At 43.7% G+C, this 20,801-nt stretch overlaps 1 long non-coding RNA gene across 1 annotated transcript in view; it reads right to left on the bottom strand.

The window, feature by feature from the left end:
- Nucleotides 1-432: 432 nt before the first annotated feature.
- The window catches only part of LOC130839078 (uncharacterized), a 93,619-nt gene continuing 73,250 nt past the window's right edge, over nt 433-20,801 (bottom strand). The window contains exon 3 of the long non-coding RNA XR_009049761.1: nt 433-486. This is a non-coding gene — a long non-coding RNA (uncharacterized LOC130839078). The remainder of the gene's footprint in view (nt 487-20,801) is intronic.

Raw genomic sequence — 20,801 nt, 5'->3', positions numbered from 1 at the left:
GGGTCTACAAACAAGATGGCACGTGACCTTTGCGGGACTGCTGAGAGCTAGGCAGGGGTGGCATGACTTCACACCTCCACCCTTGTCGTGCTGGGGAAGCACAGCACCAAGTGACAACATCACAAAACACCATCCTGATCACTCTACCCTGTGAAGGGCTAAAGCTGGCAAGGGGTATCAGGGGCTATTTTGTTGGCAGTTCAGAGACATCACTGATTAATAAAGCCACTTGGGAATCTCGTTAAGGATCCAAATTCCTGGATCCTTAACAAGGATCCTAGCCCCATCTTAGACCTGGGGGGAAACCAGGAACTTCTATTTAACAAATATAGCTTCCCAAGGAAATAATCACAGAAATAAAAGAACTCAGATCTTCAGAATGATAGACTCACTGACAGCGCAGCAGAGGATGAAGAAACAGAAACCTCTCCCCTAGCATCCTGGTGAGCGTCCGGACAAGCAAAGATGAAGAGAAAATCCTGAAAGCTTAAAGAGAAGAAAGGTGTTATCTTCAACGGGACGGTAATCAGATTCGCATCAGTCCTCGCTTTTTGAGAGAAAATGCGTTTCAATTATACACTCAGACAACATACATATAAGGACACTAACGTTTCTGCAAAACAGCAGTAAAATTGCGATTATACTTCAGCCAAATGAAAAAGAAATCCAAGGAAAATAGAAAAGGGGTCCAGGAAATCCAGGGAAAATGGAAACTAAACCCAGAGGTGAATAAAATGAAATAGCAGGATGACAAGTGTGCAGCAAAAAGCAATCAGTCCAAATGGAACAGGAAGTCGACAGGTGCCAGAAATAACATCTTCAAGAGAGGAGTCGACTCTGTCATCTCATTTGTATGATGAAGACACAGCAATCCCTTAATGGGAAAATGAGGGCATAGATCTTTCTCTTTCGAGAAAAACTAAAGCAACCCCCTGGAAAAACAAAAGCATATATATGAAAGGCATGGGCTGACAATGAAAAACTAAAATGCAGCCTAGTTTTGAGGAATTCACTGGGTATAAGTAAAGAAAGAAAGTTGTTATGTGTTCCCCATATTCCTGCAAGTCATGTGAGTTTAGCCTTGCCTAGCCTTCTCTGAGTCCAGCCAGACCATGTGACTGCAGTCAGTGACGTGAACACCGAGAGGTCACAGAACATACTGGCTCTGAGCAAGGACTCTGAGGTCATGGAAGGGGCTCAAACTCTGCACCTGCCGCTTGCTCTGTGTCCTTGGAAAAGTTACTTAACCTCTCTGGGCCTCAGTTCTCTCCTTTGTAAACTGTCACCGACCTCAGAGGACTGTTATAAAGATGAAATGAGCTAATATATAATGTATTTAGAATAGTTATCGATTTATAATGAGCATGTAAACAGTAGATGTTATCACTATTATTATAATATTAAAATATAGAAAGAATAGTTGGTTTTTAATGTAAAGGTTACTAATGAAATTAGATATAGCTGACAAAGCAGGGAGGTAGGAAAGAGATGCTGCAGGAGGAGGAAGGGGATTGTTAATTCCTTCATCTAAGATGGAAGTAACAAGAGACTGTACAAAATAAATAGATTAAGCAAGAAAGAGCTTTGAGCATAAATATATGACAAAATATTTAAATAATAAATTAATTTTCATCAAAAATTATTTAATTTCTCACTAGTTATAATTATGAGTATATTTTATCTACAGATTACATATAATATTTATAGATAATATATAAACAGAGAGAAATAACATGGAATTTATCTACATATTATATATAATTATAATAAATAATCCATTCATTTAGGTGTAATTTAAAATAAGAACACAAACAGTAAACACGATATTTCTAAATACCGAAAAGCAGGTGGTAGAAACGGAAGGAGAAGTGAGAGGTAACAATTGCTGACCTTGGCATAGTACTTATTATGTGCCAGGCACTGTTCTAAGAGCTCTACATCTATTATCTCATTTAATCCTCTAACAACCCTAAAAGTTAAATACTATTCTGCTGCTGCTGATGACCATTTTGCAGATGAGGAATTTGAGGCAGAGAAAGACTGACTATCTCCCCAGGCCACTAGTAAAAGACCAGTGACTCTTAGCCACCGCCTTCTGCTACCTCTAACAGTGCTCCTCTTTCACAGGCAGTCGTCGTGGCTCACGGGGAGGATTTAGTGTCAGAGTGGCAAATGCCAGAGGAAGAATTAACAACTGTAGTGGGATGAATGGTGTCCCACAAAAATTTCATGTCTACTCAGAACCTCAGCATGTGACTTTATTTGGAAACAGGGTCTTTGCAGATGTAATTAGTTAAGATGAGGTCATACTGGATTAAAGTAGGTCCTAAATCCAAGGGCCAGTGTCCTCCTAAGAGGAAAAGAAAACACAAACAAGGAAGAAGCTCAGGTAACAACAGAGGCAGAGTTTGGAATGATACTGCTACAAATCAAGGTGCAGGCATTGCCTGGAGCCACCAGAAGCTAGGAAGGGGCAAGGCAGAGCTCTTCCCTACAGCCTCAGCAGGAGTGTGGCCCTGCCAACACCCTGATTTCATACTCCCAGCCTCCAGAACTACGAAAGAATAAATTTCTGTGGTTTCATGCCACCTGGTATGTGATAAGCTGTTATGGTAGCCTTAGGAGATTAATGCAACAACTCACCAAAATCTTACAAGAGAAGTGGTTAAAATGAGTGGAAGAAAGGAGAATTTGACCTTATACTTTACAACTTTCTGTACCTTTTGCTTTAAAGAAACAACTATCAGGTGTTACTCTTTGCGGTAGGCAGGCTCTAGGGTAGATCCCCCTATGCTGCCTCCTGGTGTCACCATTGTGTAACCCCTTCTTCGCTCTTCTGGAGTGTGAGTGGGACGGATGATGTGTTTTTAACCAGCAGAACACAGCACATCCAGGTGACATGATGCCTCCTCCATGATTACAGTATAGAAGATTGTAATATGGTTTTGCTAGATTCTCTCCCTTGCTGGCTTTGATGAAGCAGGTGGTCTTGCTGGGGAAGCCCACACGGCAAAGAACAGGGACAAACTTATGGCCAACAACTATCTGGGACCTGAGGGTGGCCTCCAACCCAACGCCAGCAAGAAACGGGGGCTCCTGGTCCAACAGGCAAAAAGGAAGACAATTCTGTGGACCACGTGGGCTTGGAAACATCTCTCTCCCCAGTCCAACCTCAGATGAGACCACTGCCCCATCCAACACCTTGACTGTTGCCTTGTGAGACGCTGAAGCAGAGGACTCAGCCAAGGTGTGCAAACCCCTGACCCACAGAAACTGGTATAATAAATGTAATAAAGACATGGGGTTTTCAGCCACTAGATCTCTGATAATATCATGCATCAATAGATAACTAATACTCTCCTGTAATTAATAAAAGTAATCATAACGCTACTTGGAAGTTTTTTCAATTTGCAATGGTTTGCTACAATTAAAAATAAATTTAAGACAAATTATTCTGATGATCCATCGGGTTTGAGAAAAACTCCCTCATTAAACACAAAAGGAAACCGAAGCACAGAGAAGTGGAGTGGCGGGGGCAGGTCCAAAGAGGAGAAACACTGTGCACGAACGTTCACACAGGTCTTCTGTAAACTGAAATGTCCCTGCAAACACACATCCCCAAGATGGAGGTGGCTCTCCATCTCCCATCTCTTTGCTGCCTGCACAATGACAACTGGAATTCAAAAAAAAAAAAAAAAAAAAAAAGTGGCAAAGAGCAAGATAATTGCTCAAATCAAGGGCAAAGATTTCGTTTTGTCTTAGGTTATATTCATGGCAAGTGCTGTTCCCGACATTGCCCCAGCTCTTGGGAGGGTAGATGTGTTAAACAGGCACTTATTAGACAATTTTTTTGACAGCTGCTGCCTTTGCAATTACTGTAGTATATTTTTTTTCTTCTGAATAGCTCCAGATTTGTTTTTGTCTGAGCTGAGGTGGAAAATTGAGAAATAACGGATCCGACGATAATTGACTTTATTAGGAATATGAATGTATTACATACGCCGTATATTAAAAACTCATTGCTTTTATATTGGCCTTGCACACTGTACACTGCTTTTATGGGTCCCGAGTCTCCTGTGCTCCCCCTTCTTCACTGTTCCCATCCACTTTATGTTCCTCATTCCCTGTCACACGGAGGAAATAAATGGTTAAAAATCTAAGTGCTCATCAGACACAAGCCAGAGTTCATAAAGGAAAGTGGGCAGGCTTGGGTAATTTAAGATATTGCTGTGAGCTGGTGTTGCCAAAAATGATGCACTTATTGAACCATAAACACAAGCAATTAAGATGAGATGTTGATTACTGTGAAGAGAAGCCCCCAATAGGATAGAGAAGCACAGGCCACAGAGGGACTCTAATTTGCAGAAATATCTCTAGAATCCTGGGAGGTCCAAGGAGAGCTGCAGGAGACCCTTTTGCAAAAAGATCCTGATGCCTCTCCGGAGGAAGCCTGAGAAAGCCCCTGCGCAGGGAATTCTGCACAAGGAATCACAACCACCAGGCACAGAGCAGAGACAAAGGTTGACTTTCTTTACGGCACAGTCAGGAAGGGAAGAAGTCCCTCTGAGATAGAAGGAAGGCATAAGACACATGGCAAACCACAGCAGAGTGAAATGCCGCTGAATTCTACTTAGCACAGCATCATCCCATCCAACACTGAAGAACTCATTGGAGAAAGCCGTGAACTCAGAGAAAAAGGAGCAGACCTCCTGGTGCTATCTTGAATGGCTGGACCCTCCCAGGTTGGCCAAAAAAGCAGCTCTGATTTGAAGAGCTGAGTAGGAAAAGCCTAGATCAACAGCTGGCAGAGCACTGGCTAGAACCACAGAAGCAAGAATGTATCTGATTTGCCACAGAGGAGGGAAGGATGCAAGGATGACTGGTTGTTCTACGAACAGAACTAGCTGACAGGTCTGGACATATACCTAGCAAGAGGCGACCCCTCACCCCACCCAGCCCTAAGCCCTCAACCACCCCTGCAGCTGGAGCAGCAGGAACAAGTAATGACACAATAGAAATCTCTGAACACTCATTGTGTTTTCATCTCTTTCTGGAGTGGAAAGGCAAACCTGATTACGGAGAATTGTACCTGAAAATTCCCAAGAGCACGGCACATGGAAGATGCCCTACAATTATTCATAGGAGAAAGAAAGATGACTTCCCTGGTGGGGCAGTGGTTTAGAATCCACCTGCCAATGCAGGGGACACGGGTTTGAGCCCTGGTCCAGGAGGATCCCACAAGCCGCGAAGCAACTAAGCCGGTGTGCTGCAACTACTGAGCCTGTGCTCTAGAGCCCGTGAGCCACAACTACTGAGCCCTCTTGACACAACTACTGAAGCCCACACACCTAGAGCCCATGCTCCGCAACAAGAGAGGCCACTGCAGTGAGAGGCCCGCGCACCTCAACAAAGAGTAGCCCCTGCTCTCCGCAACTAGAGAAAGCTCGCCGCAACTAGAGAAAGCCCGCGTGCAGCAAGAAAGACCCAACACAGCCAAAAATAATTAATTAATTTAAAAAGAAAAAAGAAAGAAAGAGAAAACAGGGATGGATAGATGAACAGAAGGAGTGAATGAGTGAATGTGTCACTGAGATACCACGTAAGGCCAAGGCGGATGTTTCGAGCCGCCTTGAGAAGGCAGAGTGAGTGGAAGAAGCACAGCAGGCAGGGCACCCTGAGACACGCGGTCAGCCGGGAGCAGGAGAAGGACAGGCAAGGGAAGAAAAAGGAGCGGCCGGCCAGCCAGGCGATGTTGGGTCAGCTCGGTCCTTCCCCTCCTGTCTGGAGCACCTCCACAGGCATCCCCCGCAGCATGCCGGTCAGCCTCTGTAAGCAGTGATTGGCATCTGTGAGCCCAGCACCTTCGAGAAGACTGACATCCGGGCAGACAGATCCAAATGTCACCAGCCAAAGGCCACAGTGCCTTGCAGCCTGGCTGGGGCCACTCAGACAGGTGAGGTGACCGTCAGACCAATACAATCACCCTGAGTAGTGGTTTGAAATTCACTGCCTGCAGCCAGTTCATTTAAGCAGGAGGCATATCTAGGTCGGGGTAGATGCGGTTTACCAGGGTGTGGGAACCCAGGGAAAGGAAACCTATGTGTAGAGACCACCTCTTCGGGGCCAGGCTCTCCACTAAAGGCATAACACCGGCCTGTCGAATAGTCAGCAAAATGCCAAGTCAGGGTTACTAGCCTTGTTTTACAGATAAAGAACTCAGGCTCAGATAAACAAGTGGTCTTTTAAAATTTGTATGGGTGAGAAGATAGAACCAGGATCAAATCTGGATTTCCTGAGCCATGGAAGTCTTGTTCTTTCTACTGGTCTATACTTTTGACGTTGACTCCAAGAGATGCAGAGATATGCAAGGCGAGATATTTTCCCAGGCAAAGAGGCAGAGGGGGAGGAATTTTTAAAGTGTTTCTCCAAGTATTGCTGTTGCTATTCTGCAACTGAAGGAGATATAATTCCTGAGGCAGATGGAGAATAAGATGATCTGCAGGGGTAGCAAGCAGAGAAAGAAATGTCCTTTTTGCACGGGGCTTTGTCCTTGCCCAGAATTCCGTGATAGATAGGATGGAAGCTGGGGGCAGAGCTGAGTCATTGTTTCTGGCAGGATTAGGTTCAGGGCAGACTCTAAAGCAGCAGCCCCCAACCTTTTTGGCACCAGGGACCGGTTTCATGGAAGACAATTTTTCCATGGATGGAGATAGGGGTGGGGGTGGGGTTCAGGGGTAACGTGCGCGATGGGGAACTATGGGGAGACACAGATAAAGCTTCGCTCACCTCCTGCTGTGCGGCCTGGTTCCTAACAAGCGGCAGACCGGTACTGGCCCAGGGCTTGGGGACCCCTGCTCTAAAGGATCACCAGGAAGGTAAGGTAAGTACAGGAGCCTGGAAAACGTCAACACATTGTGCCAAGTGAGGCAAAAAAGGCAAAGGACTCAGTGGTCCGGGATTCATTCAACAAACATTGCTGAGTGTTGTATCTGCCGCCCTCAACCCCATGGATAAAAAAAGCCCACGGGAGGAAGTCTTGTCTACGCAGCAGTCAGAATCAAGGAGGAGGGCAGACATGGGGGAGGACACAGGCAAGGTCACAAGATGATGCTCTCTCTAGGGAAATGTAGCTTCCAAGACAAGTTTGTAGGATTGTGTGATTTAATTCATTTATTCAGTAAACATCTATTGAGTGGTTCCCTTGGGGCAGACTATTATAGGCTTAGATCAGTGAGCAAAATAGATAATAAAGTCTCTGATCTCCTTATGCTTGTGTTCTTGGGAAATGTGTCTATGCCGGGTCTCGGCACATATCTTCTCCACACGTCTATCACAATAGTCCTGTGGTCTCCCTGCCCAGGGAAGTGGGCAGTGGGGATTGAAGGTGAGGTTTTTATACACAGGCAGCCTTAGATTTGAATCCTGGATTTGTCACATCCTAACTAATAGGTCAACTAAATCTAACACATTGCAAGGGTATTTTCTTGCTTATAATATGGGGGACAATAATCTTTTCCTTGAAGGGATTTGAGACGAGTTCATTTGAGTATGTGAAAGCATCTAGCCTGACACATAGACACTGAAAATACAACTCTCCCTCTTCCTTGGTTGAGCCCTCTCTCCCCCAAGCCTGAGTTACTGTATCAGATTGTAAACCACAGACCCCTGCTTCCAATTCTAACTCTGGCCCCACAGGAGCTCCTGTAGACCATGGACATCTGCATCAGTTGGAAGCACCAATTATGTCATCCCAGCACAGCAGATAGACAGCCCACATCAGCTGTGAAAGAGTGGGGGGAAGGTGAGGGTGGGGTAGAGAGAGGCAGGGAGACAAAAATAAGGCATTTCTCTGGTCAAAAACAACAAGTGAGACTCTTCATGAGACTGTCTGTGATCATGTAGACCAGGGGGAAATGCTTTTGAGAGATTTCTATGAATTCTAGTTTCCAGGTCATGACTACTGATAAGAAATTAGGGCTGAGACAAAGGGAAGCACCCAGCATGGCCCAGTTTCTGATCTGGGCTACTGGGTGCAGAAGAGCGTTACCTATAAAGACTCAGCAGGGGTAGAGCAGAGTTACAAGCTGCAGCAGATATGTTACATGTGATGCGTCTGGTGTGCAAGCAGGTGGTGACAGCAAAGAGGAATTAAACGTAAGGCTGCATCCTTTATAGGAGAAGCCTGGGCAGATCAAGATGCAGGAGGCACTGGGATGTAGGTGGTACCTGTTACCATGAGAGTAAATGAGATGACAGGAGGAGAGGTAAGAAAGTGAGAGGAGAGCACTGCGGGGAGGAGACCAGGGACACTGTTTAAAAGTGGACAAGGATGTGAAGCTGATGAAGTGAATACAGAAGAGGCAGGCAGAGCCAGAGGCTAAGAAACTCTGCAACTGGACTGTGAATTAGCGTTGGCATCAGGACCAAGGATGGAGAAACCCAGCCAAGTCCTCTCCCCTGACACATAACAGGCAGGATGGGCAACCGAGAGCTCCCTGGGATGCACCCTTCTCCAAGGAGTGCGAAGAGCAGGCTTTGCAAATTACAAAAGCAGCCATAAGCTTTGCCTGAAAAAATGCCACACTGGAGGAGCCCCAGTCCCAGAAAAGCAGAGTGTCAGGGCAGCAGTAACTGAGTGTGTACCTCAGATGGGACGCTCTGAAGACGGAGAGTGTTCATTTGGTTTCCTGGGACTTTCCAGATGATTCATCCTTCCCCTCGTCTGGGAGGTGGAACTGCTTTAGAAAGAAATCTTTCCCGGTTATAAATTCTCTCAGTTCCTTCTTAACCAGTCAGGCAAGATTGATGTGCTGAGCTGGTTGACACAGAAGCAATTGGGAATATCATTATTTGCCTTGTATTTATCTGCATTTATGTTAATGGCTTTGTTCTTGGTCAGAGCAGCTACTAAACTAGGGGAAATGTTTATTGCACTCAAAGTTTTCCTGTGATGAATTATGTGGGAGTCACACACTAGCCAATGCACATAATATGCAAAAAAAAAAAATCACCCCCCCCCCCTTTATTTTTCTTTTCTGCTTCTGATCTCAATAACAGAGGCCTCCTGCATACTTGGGACTAAACCAACTCAATTTTTCATATTCTGCTTCATCATGTGATTGATTTAATGCTTCTTGTGGTCAGATTTGTAGAGAAAAAGAACACGCATACAATTTCTCTCTCTGGCATGCTCTCTCCTTCTTGCTCTTTTTATTTATTTATTTATTTTTTTGATGGGCAATTTCATAAAATCACAGAGCTGGGAAGGACCTTTGTGTGCATTCTTTCCCAGCTCTGTACTGTACAGAAGCACTTGGGAGAAAAAAAAGAGATGGAAAGAAGTAACTTTTGGGAGATCTTTCACAGGTCAGGCTGTGGGCTCAGATGCCCCATTTGCATTATCCTATTTAATCTTCCTGAAACTCTGTGGCCCCCATGGTGAAGATGAAAACATTGAGGCTTGGAGATTTAGGCCACAGGTTGGCCAACTACTGCCTGTGGTCCAAACTGAGCCCATCTTGTGTTCATGCAAATAATGTTTTCTTGGATGGGCAACCACATTCATTTACGTATCATCTATGGCTGCTTTCAAGCCAACAGTGGATCTGAGGGGTTGCAACTAAGACCATCCAGCCCACAAAGCCTAAAATATTTACTATCTGGCCCTTTACAGAAAAAGTTTGCTAATCACTGGTTTAGACGAATTGCCCTGGTCACAGGTAGCCTGTGGTAGTAAAGACCCCGTTCTCAGTCCAAATCCTCCTTCTTCCATGTTACTGATATGCCTGTTCACAATATCCATCACATGGAGGGACCAACCAATTCACATGGCCCCTCTGTGTGATCTAATCCCAAAAAATACCCACCCACCTACTTACACACCAGTGAGGTTTCCTGCAGCAAATTACAGGCAGCAGCGAAGATATATATACGTGGAAGGCATTTGAGAAATAGGAATTTAGGCTTTTCCTCACCCTTCACCCCACAGTAGGTTCCCTTTTCTGCTTTGCAGAAAAGAAATCAGAATGGATATTAGCTTAATATCATTTCATAAAGATTTTAATATTCTTAATAACTCCCTTTAGTAGAGAAGTCTTCCCGGCAGAGGTAGCATTTAATGTGTTTTTCATGGCACTGGTTATATGATGAAAGGAAGATGGTTTTGTGAGATGAGGAGATTTATCCAACATTTCACAGTTAGCAAGTGGTAGAAACAGGATTTGAACTTAGGTCTGCACACAAAGTCCACCCTCTTTCCCGTGTAGCACTTCTCGAGTGAGGCCAGCAGATAAAGAAGTAATTTTCAGAACTGGGCCTCCAAGTCGTGTCCAAGTTTTCTCTGGGTTAGCTTTTCTTAGGGGTGAAGTAAACTTGAGTGAACAGATGCCAATCAAAGGCAGGTATTCCTGGTCCTGATGGGAGTGAGGAATCGAAAGATGAGAGACAAAGAAGGTGGGGCAGATAGAGGGTGTGAGGAGAGAGGGCTTAAGGGGAACTGAAATGGACAGAAAAAACTTTGAGGGCAGGCTCCTTGGATGGGTAGACTGTGGGGACCAGTCAGAGCTAGGAGGAGACCCGAGAGAGACCAAATGATGTCTGTCCACAGAGGTCAAGTCTACAAGACATCAAAAGAGTGAAATATCTGACCCTAGAGATTTGATTTGAGATGTGATTTCTACAAAGGTAGAGGATCTGATTAGTCAGAGAATTTTAGGACCTCAGGCAAAGAATGGAGTTATGGGTCATCTGGTCTGATCTTTCATCTGATTCTGACACCTCTCTACAATGCCCACCAGTGGGGATACCCAGACCCTACTTGATCATACCCAGTGACAGAGAACCTAGTTCCTACAGCACCAGGCAGCTCAAGCAAGACAGGTGATTTCCCCGTGACTTGCACCAATCAATCCCAATTCCCCCCACCGAAGACAATCGGGACAAACACAACTACTCTTTTACAAAAAATTTCTTATGAGACACAAAGACAGCTTTGTGTATTTTACGAGTTTTGGGACCCTTACGACTGTCCTTCCCAAGTTAAACCTAAAAATCACTATTTGTAGATGCCTTCTGTGTATGATCAGATGACCAGAAACTTTATATGTTATATCCCTAAGAGGCTTTCATTCCTACCCCCACTTTAAAGGAGAGAAAACTGAGGCTCAGAGAATATAAGTTCCCCATGGTAACCATAAATATGGGTGGGAGGGGGGTGGGAAGGGAGAGAACAAGAGCCAGATTTCAGACACAGGTCATTCTTTGAATCCCATACAGTTCCTGACACCAGGATTTTGAACTCCCTCAGCAACATGGTAACTTTACTCTGGACTTTAAAACGCAGGAAAGAATAAGTGGGCATGTTTTTATTTGTTTTTTCATTATATTGACATGGAGGAGAAAAAGTAAATCGAATTGAGTCAGAGCTATATAAAAAAGACAACTGACCAGTTGAAGAACATCTTCTTATAAAATCCGATAGGTTGTTTCTGATGTTTAAAATAAATATCCGTGGTGCATGTCTCTGTAATTTTAGGAAAGAAATTCACCAGTTTACCAGGAATAGTCCATAAAATCCCATTTCCTTATACTCATCAAACAGTGGGAATATATATTTGGTAATTAGATAAACTTCCTCTCCTTGTCATTTTAAAATCAATAACATCTTTAAAATGTATTTTCATGACAATCTGCTGTAGGAAAAAGTGTCAGAAGAGGCCATTTCACGGACTATAACTTTAAAGACAGTGAGGTTAATCAAGCTGGATTCACTTTCAAAAATGGCCATGAGTTCTCAAGCCTCCAAGGTCACAAAACAGAAATCAACTATAGTCCCGGGTTCAAATCCCGGACGAGCCCCCCCAAAAAAAAAAAAAGAAATCAACTATAACATTTTTGGTTGAAATGGCACCACAAAGGCCAATGGCAGTTACCATTTCCAGCTCTTCTTCCTTCGATTCTTATGCCCAACACCATTTCAAATTACCAACTGGCCTTCTGCGGACACCTTAATGAAGCTGTAACTCCTGCGAGTCCTTCCTCTGGGACACCTTGCTTGTGTTACAGATGAAACATCCACGACCTCATGAGCTGAAAGTCTGACTTCCAAAGGCCCAGGGTACCCACTGTCTGACATACGCTTACTCTTTGAATATTTTAAAGAGAAGGGGATTAGACACTTAAAAAATAACAGATTCTGCTTTGCATGAAAATATAATGTTTCCATCTTAATGATGTAAAAGAATAGCTTGTTATCATGGTGCATCTGAAGAAAAAACAAATTACACATGCAAATGTTTTTTGGCTAATTAATTCAATTCTGAAGATAAAATTGGGACAGTACAGAATTTCAAACAGATTCCTAATAAGTTCTGGAATCCAGCAATTTTCCACTAAGATACCAGACCATCTACTTCCAGGAGGTGAAGCTTCTTGCAGACCCTTATGTTGGTGCCTGATTTATTCCAGGTTTGCAAAGAGTCTTAATAGACTGATAAGTTATTTGTCCCATCACTTGTACAATGTAAAAAGTTCAGGGTCAAAATTTAGACTGAATAGGTGAAAGTTCTAGTTAACTTGCACAAATTAAAATACCTCCCAGGAAAACGGACTTCATCTACCACAATGATATAAGATGACATTATAAAACCTACATCAGTTACACAATTAAAATGATCTTTGAATGTGAAGGTGGAACTCCATTTAAATTAGTGGAAAGTACATGGATTTGGAGTCAAACAGATCTGGATTTGAATAATGAATCTGCCAGATATTTGTGATGTAAGAGAAAAAAACAGTTAAAAGCCCTAATACATACTCAATTTTTTCATCTGTAAAATGAGATTTAAAATGTCCACCTTTAACGGTTTTTGCTATTGCTGTTTTTTTTCCTTTTAAGAAAAATTAGATCCAAAATGTTTCTGTGTTGGACAAAAACAAAAACAAAAACAAACTTTACAATGCTAGCTGCCTTTTATGTATGTTTGTTCCTAATAAAAGAAGAATCCTTTTATTCTGCCACAAGAGAAAGAGACCTTGAAAATCACAAAAACCTTGAGGAAAGCTTTGAACTTCCACAAGGCATGGATAGAAAAGGTGACTAAGTTTGTCTCATCCAGAATTCAGGAATCAAGAAAGACTCTAGATTACACAGTAAAGAAGCCATCTCAGGGGCTTCCCTTGTGGCGCAGTGGTTAAGAATCCACCTGGCAATGCAGGGTACATGGGTTCGATCCCTGGGCTGGGAAGATTCCCACATGCTGCGGAGCAACTAAGCCCGTGTGCCACAACTACTAAGCCTGTGCTCTAGAGCCCGCAAGCCACAACTACTGAAGTCCCAGCACCTAGAGCCCGTGCTCAGCAACAAGAGAAGCCACTGCACTGAGAAGCCCACGCACGACAACAAAGAGTAGCCCCCACTTGCTGCAACTAGACAAAGTCCGCATGCAGCAACGAAGACCCAACACAGCCAAAAATAAAATAAAGAAATAAATAATAAAATAAACCTTAAAAAAAAAAAAAAAGAAGAAGCTATCTCAGAGCTTGGTATATAGTAGATACTCAAGAATGTATTTCTTTCCCATCTAAAGGCATTGTTTCTGTGCTATAATGCCCCAGTTTTCTAGAAGGAGTATCAAGAAGTTCCCATCTTCTTACAGGAGCATCTGATTCCTTCAACTCAGCAGCAAAGAGAGAATTTTTATTACATACTTGATGGTGGCTCCAGACAAGTGGCTGGAGGTCTAGAAAAAAAGAGTATACAAAAGATGCATAAAGTGTGTGCACACACAGTCACCACACCCTCAGCTCTGGCTGGGAAAGATGTCACTGGTCTATGACATAACTGCCTGGGACTCCAGACCTTCACATGGCTAAGGAATTGAAATTGGCATGGAGGATTAAACACATTTCCCATTATTCATGTATTCCAGTAAAAAGGGGACTTTCTGGCATCCCGGGGTCACCTCTCTGAATGTCCCTGTGCATGAGGACAAAGAAATACTGAGTGTCACTGGCTGTGAGGCTTACATCAGACGGACTTGTTCAGATCACAGAAGTCAGGGTCTTAGTCTGGAGTCAGACAAAGACCACCTGAACTCGTGTCCCAGAAAAGAGCTGAGAGCAAGGCAAAGGGGCAACAGAACCAAATAATGGTCAGCTCGAAGAAGAACCAGTGGCTGAACAGGGCACGGAGCCTAGAGAGTGCAGGGCACCAGGCCAGGACGTTGGATTCCCAACATTTCCTGTGTCTTGGGGGACTTAGGCCAGGAAGCAGGGCTGAGAGAAAGATACTCAGAGCAGAAGTAAGGGGAAGATGTGAGTCTAGAAAACAGCTAAGGGGCCATAGGCATGGCATCCAGGGAGCCTGGCCCAAGGATAAGGGTTCACGGGACTCCTGGAATGGCTACCACCCCGAAATAGTTTTCATCTCCAAGGAATGCCTTAGATCTTGTACCAATCAATATCCAGGAAAAGCCCAAGGGCAGGAAAAAGCCACTCTTTCAAGTCAAGGTAGTAGAGGTCACTTTGGTCTTCCTGACAATGTGAATGAACCACAAATCCCTGCAAGCCGTGCCGAATGGATCCAACATGTTCACAAAGTGTACACGGTCTCTTCTCTAAAATACACCACCAGCATCTCTACCCTTAAATGCTTCTGAATTACTGCCGCTGATGTTGACTTCTCTGAGCATCAGTCTTCTCATCTATCAGATGGTGAGAATAATGTTTAGATGGTGGCAAATCTTAAGACAGAATTTCAGTAGGAACTAGGGAACCATCCTAGCTCTCTGGTTAAGCAACTCTGAATTCCAGAGTTAAATCTGTCTCCTTATTTTGGCTCCTGTTTCATGATCTCTGAAATTTAGAAGACAAGGCTACCCATGGATGATCTGAATCCCCTCTTGGTTAGAGCTCTTTGCCTCCATTTTTAACTAGTGGAGGAGCAGGGTTTATGCAATCTTGTTTTGTTTTGGCAGCACACTGTTTAACTTGGGGAAAGACCCAAATGACATCAGGAGTGTTAGGAGTTCAGAAAAACCCAGATTCATGTGGAAATTGTTCAGGATTCATAAGTAAAAGGAAAAAAAAAATTCTTTTACTCCACTGACAACTGCTGACACCAAATGTGTGGGGATTTTCCCCACACTAACCAATTCTCCAGACTCTAACTGGGTGTCCTACAGTTCATACAACCCTAACTACCTAGAGTTAGTACAGACCCCAAAAGTTAAGGGCTCAGTCCTGTAAGACTCCCCTCCCCCAACTTCAGATGCCAATAGCAATAGTGGGTCCCCAGGTCACCACATTTCTGTGTGACTTGGCTACATATCAGATGTTCCTATAACCCCTTCCTCAGACTCAGTAGTTTGCTATAACAGCTCACAGAACTCAGGGAAACATTTACTTGTGTTTACTGGTTTATCATAAAAAATATGACAAAGGACCCAGATGAACAGTCAGGGAAAAAGATACATAGGGCGAAGTCTGGAAGGGTCCAGGGTATAGGAGTTCCTGTCCCCGTGAAGCAGGGGTATACCACCTTCCAAGTATGTGAATATCATCACCAACCTAGAAGCTCTCCAAATCCCCTATTTCAGGGATTTTTATGGCAGTTTTATCACATAGGTGTGATTCATCACTAACTCAATCTCCAGCTTCTCACCCCTTTCCCAGAGGATGATGGGGGGTGGGGCTGCAACTTCCAGGCTTCTAATCATGGCTTGGTCCTTCTGGTGATCAGCTCCCATCCTGAAGCCCACCAAAAGTCGCCTCATTAGAACAAAAGATGCCCCTATTACTCAGGAAATTCCAAGAGAGTCGGGAACCAGGGTCGAAGACCAAATATTAGAATAAAAGACGCTTCTAGCAATCCTATTACTCAGGAAATTACAGGGGTTTTGAGAGTTCTGTGTCAGAAACCTGGGAAGAGGTCAAATACATATTTTTTATTACATCACAAAAGGTGATTACTATGCATTCCCTATTAAATTATCAATGACATTTTTCACAGAACTAGAACAAAAAAACTTTAAAATGTGTATGGAAACACAAAAGACCCCAAATAGCCAAAGTAATTCTGAGAAAGAAAAATGGAGCTGGAGGAATCAGACTCCCTGGCTTCAGACTATACTACGAAGCTACAGTCATCAAAACAAGAGTATGATACTGGCACAAAAATAGAAATATAAATCAATGGAACAGGATAGAAAGCCCAGAAACATACCCACACACCTATGCTCAATTAATCTACAACAAAAGAGGCAAAAATATACAATGAAGAAAAAACAGTCTCTTCAATAGCTTGTGCTACAATAACTGGACAGCTACATGTAAAAGAATGAAATTAGAACATTCTCTAACACCATTCACAAAAATAAACTCAAAATGGATCAGAGACCTAAATGTAAGCCTGGACACTATAAAACTCTTAGAGGAAAACATAGAACACTCTTTGACATAAATCACAGCAGTGTGTTTTTTGATCCACCTCCTAGAGTAATGAAAATAAAAACAAAAGTAAATAAGTAGGATCTAATTAAACTTAAAAGCTTCTGCACAGCAAAGAAAACCATAAACAAAACAAAAAGACAACCCACAGAATGGGAGAAAATATTTGCAAACGAAGCAACCATCAAGGGACTAATCTCCAAAATATGCAAACAGCTCATGCAGCTCAATATCAAAAAAACAAACAACCCAATCAAAAAAATGGGTGACAGATCTAAATAGACATATCTCCAAAGGAGACATACAGATGGCCAAAAGCACATGAAAAGATGCTCAACATCATTAACTATCAGAGAAATGCAAGTCAAAACTACAATGAGGTATCACCTCACACTGGTCAAATGCTGGAGAGGGTGTGGAGAAAAGGGAACCCTCCTCCATTGTTGGTGGAAACATAAATTGACACAACCACTATGGAGAACAGTATGAAAATTCCTTAAAAAACTAAAAATAGAGTTACCATATGACCCAGCAATCCCACTCCTGGGCATATATCTGGAGAAAACCGTAATTTGAAACGATACATGCACCCCAATGTTTATTGCAGCACTATTTACAATAGCCAAGACATGGAAGCAACCTAAATGTCCATCAACAGATGAATGGATAAAGAAGATGTGGTACACATATACAATGGAATATCACTCAGCCATAAAAAAAGAATGAAATAATGCCCTTTGTGGCAACACGCATGGACCTAGAGATTATCATACTAAGTGAAGTAAGTCAGAAAGAGAAAGACAAATATATGATATCACTGATATGTGGGATCTAATTTAAAAAATGATATAAATGAACTTATTTACAAAACAGAAACAGAGTTACAGATATCAAAAACAAACTTAAGGTTACCAAAGGGGAAATGTGGCGGGGAGGGATAAATCAGGAGCTTGGGATGAACATACACACACTACTATATATAAGATAGACAACCAACAGGGACCTACTGTAGAGCATAGGGAACTCTACTCAATATTCTGTGATAACCTACATGAGAAGAGTCTGAAAAAGAAAGAATATATGTATATGTATAGCTGAATCACTTTGCTGTACACCTGAAACTAATACAACATTGTAAATCAACTATAATCCAATAAAATTAAAAACAAGCAAACAAATCACACACAAAAAACGAGGTGATTGCTATGTGTTACGATTATTGCAGAAGGACTCTGAGGAAACTATTTGAATTCTCATCCTCCTCACTCTCCACCTGTCAAGACAGATGGGTAGTTACAGTGATATTAATAGTAGCTAACATGTACTGAGTGTTTACTATATGCCACATATGGTTAAACGTATTAAATGAATTCTCTCCTTCTCCTTATAAGAACCCTAGGAGATGAGTACTATTGTTTATCCTCATTTTGGTGATAAGGCAACAGAGTGATGTGGGTAAAGTAACTTGCGCAAGGCCACCCAGCTATAAAGTGGTAACCCCAGTATTTGAATTCAGGTGGTGATTCCAGAGCCCAAGCTTTAAGCCTCTGTGTATACTGTATTCAGAGTTACGCAAGGTGAATGATCAAGGAAGAGATTTCCAGTGGAGGAGGAGAGGGTAGATTTCTGTAAACATTGACCACAGTGTTCTCCTTGATGCTGCGACTTAGGTATCATCCTGCCAGGGGCATCATCAATTAATAGAACTGGCTATAGGAGAGACCGTTATCTTCTCTGTATGACTCCAGCTCCTAAAGGGAAGTTAGGAGACAGGGGAAAACAAAAGACTAGAACACAGACCTGATCTTCCTGAGCCTTTCTGGGGCAGAGCCAGGTCCTGCCCCATCTAATCTTCTAATTGAATTGGTCTTCAAATTCCCGAAGCCCCACCCATGCAGGAACATGAGGGGGAGGGCAAGCATGTCATCCTTGTTTTTAATTCCTTTTTTCATCTCGTATCACAAGTTCTTCGGTAATTTTCTGATTTCAAAGGAAATATTTGGAAGGATATCTGAGAACTGGATGCATTTGTGTTTTACACCAAATGCTTTCAACATGAGAATCCGCCCAATCGTATCTCATAAAAATATCCTTCCTGAGCTGGTACCACAAGGTTTCATTAAAATAGCAGTTGATAAGCAGAGCTGATTTGGCACCAAGGAAGAAAAAAATCTTAGGCATATGAGGCCTTTGGAATTCAAGAGTGCAGCTGAATCGAGGCCCTATTTAGTTGTCTTAGGACCGTATCCTGAGTCCTGCCTCATCAGACACTGAGGAATGTATTACCCCAAGCAGGGTTGAACTGTCAACTTGAGAGCAGTATTAGAGGTCTTTTCTCTCTCCATTATGCAGGAACCGTCATTGCCATGAGGGAACTGGAAGGAGGAAGGAATTATTCCCAGCTGGGAGAAGCATGGAATGCTGCCTGGAGGAAATGGCACCTAAACTGGGCTTTGACCGTGGATGAGACCTGGGTATCAAAGATGGGAGAGGACATACTCGGAGGGGTAAGGAGCACAAGTTAACAGGATGCGAGACCAGGGCTCTAGGTGAACAAGGGACATCCAGGGAATATTTACAAGTTCAGGATGCCTGGAGTCAAAGGGCTGTGTAGGGCATGAGGGCAAAAATGGTCAAACCATCATCGTTGGCTTCTGCTATTTGGATATAAGTTTACTCATTAACTCAGTGCGTACGCTGAGGTCCTTTCCAGCTCTGATCCTTCCTAATCCTAACTCCATCATTTTGTAACAGCAGCAACCTTGGGGATTCTGTAAGGATGAGGGGGTCCTGAGAGGCATGAGCTGAAACCCTGGCAAGCAAAAACCTCCTTAAATCCCTCTAATACGGGTTTCTCTAGTCTAATTTCAATCCTCTGCACATGGTATTTCCCCTGCGTGACATCCTCTCTGCTTTCTCTACCCAACGTGGTTGGAGAAAAAGGGACTCAGCTCGGATATCGCCTCTTCTGTGAATAAAGGCTGTCCTCTTCCTGGCCACCTGGCAGCTCTGAGCTCCAGGTTTCCTCTTCTGCTTTCTCCTGACACTCTGTCCACCCATTCAGCCCTGGCCACACTGGGCTGGGTTTGTGTGTGTCAGTAACAACAGCAGTGGTAACAGCGGATGCCGTGTCCAGAGCTCTCAGAACCAGCTGGGTTCTCCCTGCAACAGTCCATCACTAGCCTGGAATTCATTACCAACAGGACCTTATCCTTAGAGCGAAGAGCGTGGGCCCTGGAGCCAGGCTGCCTGGGTTTGCATCCTTGGTCTGCCACTTATCCAGCTTTGGGTAAGTTACCAGCCTCTCTGAGCCTCAGTTTTTCTCATCTGAAATATGGGGACAACAATAACACCCATCTCACAAGTATTATTAAAACTGCCATAAACTCTCAGAGAAGAGAGGCCCCTGAGGCTGTGGTGGAGGTTCCGTGAATTGATGATATGCAACACACTTAGTGCTTGGCACAGAGGTGGTGTTCTATGCAGGCATGTTTATTTTATTATGTTTATATTTAAACTCAGAGTTTCCTGTGTCTGGCAACTGTGTTGAATACAGGAGCAGATTTTCCCAAGGTTCCTCCCAGCTCCAGCATTTTCCAGTCCCCAGCTGTCACTCAGCGGCCTGAGGGCAGGGCAGAACCCTTGGGAAGGCCCTGTTATCCCAACACATCAGGGCGCCCCCCGCCCAGGGGCAGAGCCTCCCTGTCTGTGCTGGGAATCCAGCACACAGATGTTTCAGGTTAAAGCCTGCGACTTAGAGAGCTATGGAAAAACCAGCCTTCAAAACATTTTACTTTTTTATTTCCAGCACTTGAATTCGGTCTTAAAAAAATAGAAGAAAAAAGAAAAAAAAAAGTAAAGTAACTGATCTGTTTTGTGCCAGAGCTGTCTGGTCTCTCCAAACACTTAATCCAGCCATTTTCATTGTCTGGGATCAAAGCGCCTTCCCCACACGCTGGCTTTGTTCTACTTGGAGCAGAGGAACAGGCTGAAAGGAGAGCTCCTCCAGGCTTCCTGCCCCTCCCTCCCCCTGAACTTTGAGAGAACAAAGAGATTTACAAGGCAAGGATCCCAGCTACAAGGTGCTAATGACCAGAATCACATGCATGCAGGTTTGGACCAGTGTTCCCAAGTCAGAAGTCTTCAGGGAAGGGGAGGTGCTGCTAGCAGGAACCGGGCACAGCCAGGAGCTGGGAGCCAGGAACCCAGAACACACTGGATCTTCCTCTTGGAACACACAGCACTCCCAGGCAAAAGTGTGTCTCATCCAGGAAGGATGCCCCACTCCCGGGGTTGCTGAGGGGGCTCTCAGCCCTCCAGCGATCAGGAGGCTCCACCGGCCCGAGTCCCCGCTT

Source organism: Hippopotamus amphibius, chromosome 16, assembly GCF_030028045.1.
Source record: "Hippopotamus amphibius kiboko isolate mHipAmp2 chromosome 16, mHipAmp2.hap2, whole genome shotgun sequence".
Classification (NCBI taxonomy): Eukaryota; Metazoa; Chordata; class Mammalia; order Artiodactyla; family Hippopotamidae; genus Hippopotamus; species Hippopotamus amphibius.
The sequence above is the reverse complement of the archived record's forward strand: the minus strand, read 5'-3'. Positions and strand labels throughout refer to the sequence as shown.